Source organism: Bubalus kerabau, chromosome 14 (genome assembly GCF_029407905.1).
Source record: "Bubalus kerabau isolate K-KA32 ecotype Philippines breed swamp buffalo chromosome 14, PCC_UOA_SB_1v2, whole genome shotgun sequence".
NCBI classification, from domain to species: Eukaryota; Metazoa; Chordata; class Mammalia; order Artiodactyla; family Bovidae; genus Bubalus; species Bubalus kerabau.
This window is the reverse complement of record NC_073637.1, coordinates 25,531,894-25,538,319: the sequence shown is the minus strand read 5'-3', so window position 1 is coordinate 25,538,319 and position 6,426 is coordinate 25,531,894.

The following is a 6,426-nucleotide window of genomic DNA, read 5'->3' as shown; positions in this document are numbered from 1 at the left end:
CCTATCAAGCTACCAACAGCATTCTTCACAGAGCTAGAACAAATAATTTCACAATTTGTATGGAAATACAAAAAATCTCAAATAGCCAAAGCGATCTTGAGAAAGAAGAATGGAACTGGAGGAATCAACCTACCTGACTTCAGGCTCTACTACAAAGCCACAGTCATCAAGACAGTATGGTACTGGCACAAAGACAGAAATATAGATCAATGGAACAAAATAGAAAGCCCAGAGATAAATCCACGCACATATGGACATCTTATCTTTGACAAAGGAGGCAAGAATATACAATGGATTAAAGACAATCTCTTTAACAAGTGGTGCTGGGAAATCTGGTCAACCACGTGTAAAAGAATGAAACTAGAACACTTTCTAACACCATACACAAAAATAAACTCAAAATGGATTAAAGATCTAAATGTAAGACCAGAAACTATAAAACTCCTAGAGGAGAACATAGGCAAAACACTCTCTGACATACATCACAGCAGGATCCTCTATGACCCACCTCCCAGAATACTAGAAATAAAAGCAAAAATAAACAAATGGGACCTAATTAAACTTAAAAGCTTCTGCACAACAAAGGACACTATTAGCAAGGTGAAAAGACAGCCTTCAGAATGGGAGAAGATAATAGCAAATGAAGCAACTGACAAACAACTAATCTCGAGAATATACAAGCAACTCCTACAGCTCAACTCCAGAAAAATAAATGACCCAATCAAAAAATGGGCCAAAGAACTAAATAGACATTTCTCCAAAGAAGACATACAGATGGCTAACAAACACATGAAAAGATGCTCAACATCACTCATTATCAGAGAATTGCAAATCAAAACCACTATGAGGTACCATTTCACACCAGTCAGAATGGCTACGATCCAAAAGTCTACAAGTAATAAATGCTGGAGAGGGTGTGGAGAAAAGGGAACCCTCTTCCACTGTTGGTGGGAATGCAAACTAGTACAGCCACTATGGAGAACAGTGTGGAGATTCCTTAAAAAACTGGAAATAGACCTGCCTTATGATCCAGCAATCCCACTGCTGGGCATACACACTGAGGAAACCAGAAGGGAAAGAGACACGTGTACCCCAATGTTCATTGCAGCACTGTTTATAATAGCCAGGACATGGAAGCAACCTAGATGTCCATCAGCAGATGAATGGATAAGAAAGCTATGGTACATATACACAATGGAGTATTATTCAGCCATTAAAAAGAATACATTTGAATCAGTTCTAATGAGGTGGATGAAACTGGAGCCTATTATACTGAGTGAAGTAAGCCAGAAAGAAAAACACCAATACAGTATACTAATGCATATATATGGAATTTAGAAAGATGGTAACAATAACCCTGTGTACGAGACAGCAAAAGAGACACTGATGTATAGAACAGTCTTATGGACTCTGTGAGAGAGGGAGAGGGTGGGAAGATTTGGGAGAATGGCATTGAAACATGTAAAATATCATGTATGAAACGAGTTGCCAGTCCAGGTTCGATGCACGATACTGGATGCTTGGGGCTGGTGCACTGGGAGGACCCAGAGGGATGGAATGGGGAGGGAGGAGGGAGGAGGGTTCAGGATGGGGAACACATGTATACCTGTGGCGGATTCATTTTGATATTTGGCAAAACTAATACAGTTATGTAAAGCTTAAAAATAAAATAAAATAAAATAAAATAAATCAATTTCAAAAAATTGGTAACTAAAGAGAAATAATTCTCTTTAATGCTTCATTTTTTAAGCATTTCCAACAGGCTCTGTATTTCAGGGAAAACAAATGAAGACTGATCTTTGCAGGAAAAGGTAGCTAACAATTAAAAGGAATGATCAAATTAGAAAATCATCATTTGGTAACACCTAACAAGAATACTGACTCATACCAAAATGATGCCAATATTAAACGTATTAGGTGTGTTTTAACTACTCATAAGTGGGAAAATGTAACCATCTAAAGAAGTAACCAGAGGTTTATTTCACCAAGGAGCAGACCATCACAGATATTTACATTTCCTGATGTGATACAATACAAATTGCACACTTCTGATCATTTGTCTAGATAAAAACGTTTTTGCATATGTCCTGTGAGATAATAGAAAACATATATTGGTCGCTGCCCCCAGTGCTTGGCACAGAGCCCCTGAAACTCTTGTAATTTCCCAAACGATAAGAGCAGGAAGTGCACCTTTGGTTCTGTGGTGGTGGTTCTGGGTAGGCTCCTGGATGAGAGTTGATCACCAGAAAGACAGAGCCAGGATTAGAAGGGTAGGATTTTCAGCCCCACCCCCATTCTCTAGAGAGGGGAGAGGGGCTGGAAATGGGGTTATTAATAATCATTGTTTATACCTATGTCAGGAAGCCTCCATAAAATCCCAAAATATCAGGTTCAGGGAAGTTCCAGGTGGATTAACACATCCCAGGTGGGTACTTAGTCATGTCCCAGGTAAGTACTTTCTAAGTCCCAGTCTCAGTCATGTCCTACTCTTTGCCACCCCAAGAACTGTAGCCTGCCAGGCTCCTCTGTCCATGGGATTCTCCAGGCAAGAATACTGGAGTGGGTCGTCATTCCCTTTTCCAGGGAGAGTGATACACCACAGTACCTGCCCTCAGGACCCTCCCAGACCTCACTCTATCTCTTCATCTTCTGCATCCTTTTTATCATATCCTTTCTCTTAAGAACATCATAGTCTAGTGGAAGACAGAAACGTGTTAATCAGAAATTATGGCATGATAAATAGTTTGAAAGATATGACAAATGCTGAGCTTCTATAGTTATCAGATCTCAAAATATATCTCTTCTGCCATAATACCTTTCTTTCATGTCATTTTCTATTTTCCAAGACCTTGACAATACACTGAGAGCTTATTGACTACAGTCATAATAACATTTGAAGCACACTATTCAATTCAATTCAACAAACAATTACTGAGTACTTGTTCTATGCCAGGCATTGGTCTAGGTTTTATGGGGAAAGCAAAAAAATGAAGGGATAACAATTAATCTTCATGCAGCTTTCTGAGTCCCAAAAGGGCACAAAGCATGCTAAAGTTAGATGAGCAAGAGAGTCATTCTTTTCTTTAGATTCCCCACTGTGAAAGAGAGATTTTGGGTTTTTTTAATAGCAAAACTTTTCCTGTTACAGAAAAAGACTATTTAATAAATGTGGTAAGGATGCTAAATTAGGAATTTACCATTTTTCAAGCTCCAGAATAATCACTGATTCAGGCAAGGGTTATGGGTGGATGTTAAAATTACTGAAAGCACCCACACCTACTTGAGTGGCTAAGATGCAGACACTGACAACACTCAGTACTGACAAAGACGAGGCACAACAGGAATTCTCATTCATTGCTGATGGGGATGCAAAATGGTATAGTCCTGCAGTTTCTCACAAAACTGAATATACTTTTACCATACAATCCAGCCATCACACTGCTTGGCATTTACCCACAGGAGCTGAAAGTTTTTGTCCACAGAAAAACTTTCACACAGATGTTTTTAGCAGCATCACTTGTATTTGCCAGCTAAGGTACAACTCAGGTGTCCTTCAATGGGTAAATGGATAAATAAACTGTGGTATACCCAGACAGTGGAATATTATTCTGCAATAAAAAGAAATGGGAAAAGAATTTGAAAAAGAATAGATACATGTCTATGTATAACTGAGTCACTTTGCTGTACACCTGAAACTGACATGATATCATTAATCAACTATGCTCCAATATAAAATTTAAAACTTTAAATAAAATAATCATAAAAAAGAAAAGAGCTCTCAAGCCACACACACAGACACACAAAGAGAAAACTCAAATGCAAACTACTAAGTAAAAGAAATTAATCTGAAAAGACTACAGACTGTATGATTCCAACTATATGACATTTAGGAAAAGGCAAAACTATGAATACAATGAAAAGAACAGGGGTTGGAGAAGGGAGTGATGAATACAGAGAATTTTTAGGACAGTAAAACTACTCTGAATGGTACTGTAATAGTGGATACATGTCATTATACATCTGTCAAAACCTAAGAATAGAAGGAAGCCTAAGGTAAATTATGGACTTGAGGTGATGACGTGTCAATGTAGGCTCATCAATTGTAACCAACGCCCTACCTAGTGCAGGTGTTGATAGTGAAAAGGAAAGGAGTATATGGAAACTTCCTGTGTTTTCTGCTCAATTTTTCTATTTTCAAGTTTCAAAAACTGCTCTAAAAATATAAAATCTACATATTTTTAAAATCATTAAGTGAAAGATTGTTGGGAGCAATATAGTCCTGGGGTGACCAGGTGCCCCACCTACACCACTAGGAATTGTCAAGGGGAAAAGTGCCTTTTCCGTGGAGAAAGCTTGTGGGTCCACCTTCTCCAAGGGACCAAATTTAGCATCTCTGGTGGTGAAACAGTCTGACACTAGACATTATGCCAGTTGCTGTAGGATGTGCTCAACAGTAGGTATGATATTTCCTTACCAAAAATACTTAAACTGTATATAACCAAGGCTCTAAATCTAACTGGATGGCATCACATACATGAGATTAAGTAAGCTCCGGGAGTTGATGATGGACAGGGAAGCCTGGTGTGCTGCAGTCCATGGGGTCACAAAGAGTCAGACATGACTGAGTGACTGAACTGAACTGAAATCTAACTTAAAATCTGCAAAGGGACATCCCTGGCAGTCTAGTGGTTAAGACTTCAGCTTTCAACACAGGGGATGTGGGTTCAATCCCCGGTCAGGGAGCTCAGATCCCACATGACTCACAGCCAAATAAACCAAAACATAAAGCAGAAGCAATATTGTAATGAATTCAATAAAGACTTTGAAATGGTCCACATCAAAAATCTTTTTTAAAAAATAAAATTTGCAAAAAAAAAAAAAAAACAGGGAATGGAAGTCAAATGACACCAAGAGAAAAGACAGATAAATAAGGAATTATAGGACATTCTAGAAAACATGACAATGCATGACATTTAATTGGATCTCTGGGAGGAGGAAACGTCAACCCACTCCAGCATTCTTGCCTGGAGAATTCCATGGACAGAGGAGCTTGGTGGGCTACGGGGTTGCGAAGATTCAGACATGACTGAGCAACTAAGCACTGGGACAAGTGGGGAAATTTAAATACAGATCACTGCTAGATAATGTTTGGAATTAACATTAATCTCATGCGGTGTGATCATTTTACTGTGGTTTCGCATGATAACTTCCTCTTCAAGAGATGAGTGTAAGATACTTGTAGTGAAGGCTCACGCCTACAATGTACCTTGAAAGAGCTCACCTACAGAGTGAAAGAAATAAAAAGTAAATACAGTAAAATGTTTACATTGTTTACATATGTTTTTTTAATATTAATTTATTTATTTTAATTGGAGGCTAATTACTTTACAATATTGTATTGGTTTTGCCATACATCAACATGAATCCGCCACAGGTATACACGTGTTTCCCATCCCTAACCCCCCTCCCTCCTCACTCCCTGTACCTCTCAAAAATATACAAGCAACTCCTGAAGCTCAATTCCAGAAAAATAAACTACCCAATCACAAAATGGGCCAAAGAACTAAATAGACATTTCTCCAAAGAAGACATAACTGATGGCTAACAACCACATGAAAAGATGCTCAACATCACTCATTATCAGAGAAATGCAAATCAAAACCACGATGAGGTACCATTTCACGCCAGTCAGAATGGCTACGATCCAAAAGTCTACAAGTAATAAATGCTGGAGAGGGTGTGGAGAAAAGGGAACCCTCTTCCACTGTTGGTGGGAATGCAAACTAGTACAGCCACTATGGAGAAGAATGTGGAGATTCCTTAAAAAACCAGAAATAGAACTGCCTTATGACCCAGCAATCCCTCTGCTGGGCGTACACACTGAGGAAACCAAAATTGAAAGAGACACATGTACCCCAATGTTCATTGCAGCACTGTTTATAATAGCCAGGACATGGAAGCAACCTAGATGCCCATCAGCAGATGAATAGATAAGCAAGCTGTGGTACATATACACAATGGAGTATTACTCAGCCATTCAAAAGAATACATTTGAATCAGTTCTAATGAGGTGGATGAAACTGGAGCCTATTATACAGAGTGAAGTAAGCCAGAAAGAAAAACACCAATACAGTATACTAATGCATATATATGGAATTTAGAAAGATAGTAACGATAACCCTGTATGCGAGACAGCAAAAGAGATACATATAAGTTCTTGGAACACTTATGTACTATTCAAGTTTTATGTGTGTTGAAAAACTGTTCATTATAAAAATTGAGGGAAGACTTCCTTGGTAGTCCAGAGGTTGGGAATTTGCCTGCCAGTGCAGGGGGCACGGGTTCAATTCCTGATCCGAGAAGACCCCATGTGCTGCAGGTCAACTAAGCCTCTTTACCACAACTACTGAGCCCTTGAGCCCTAAA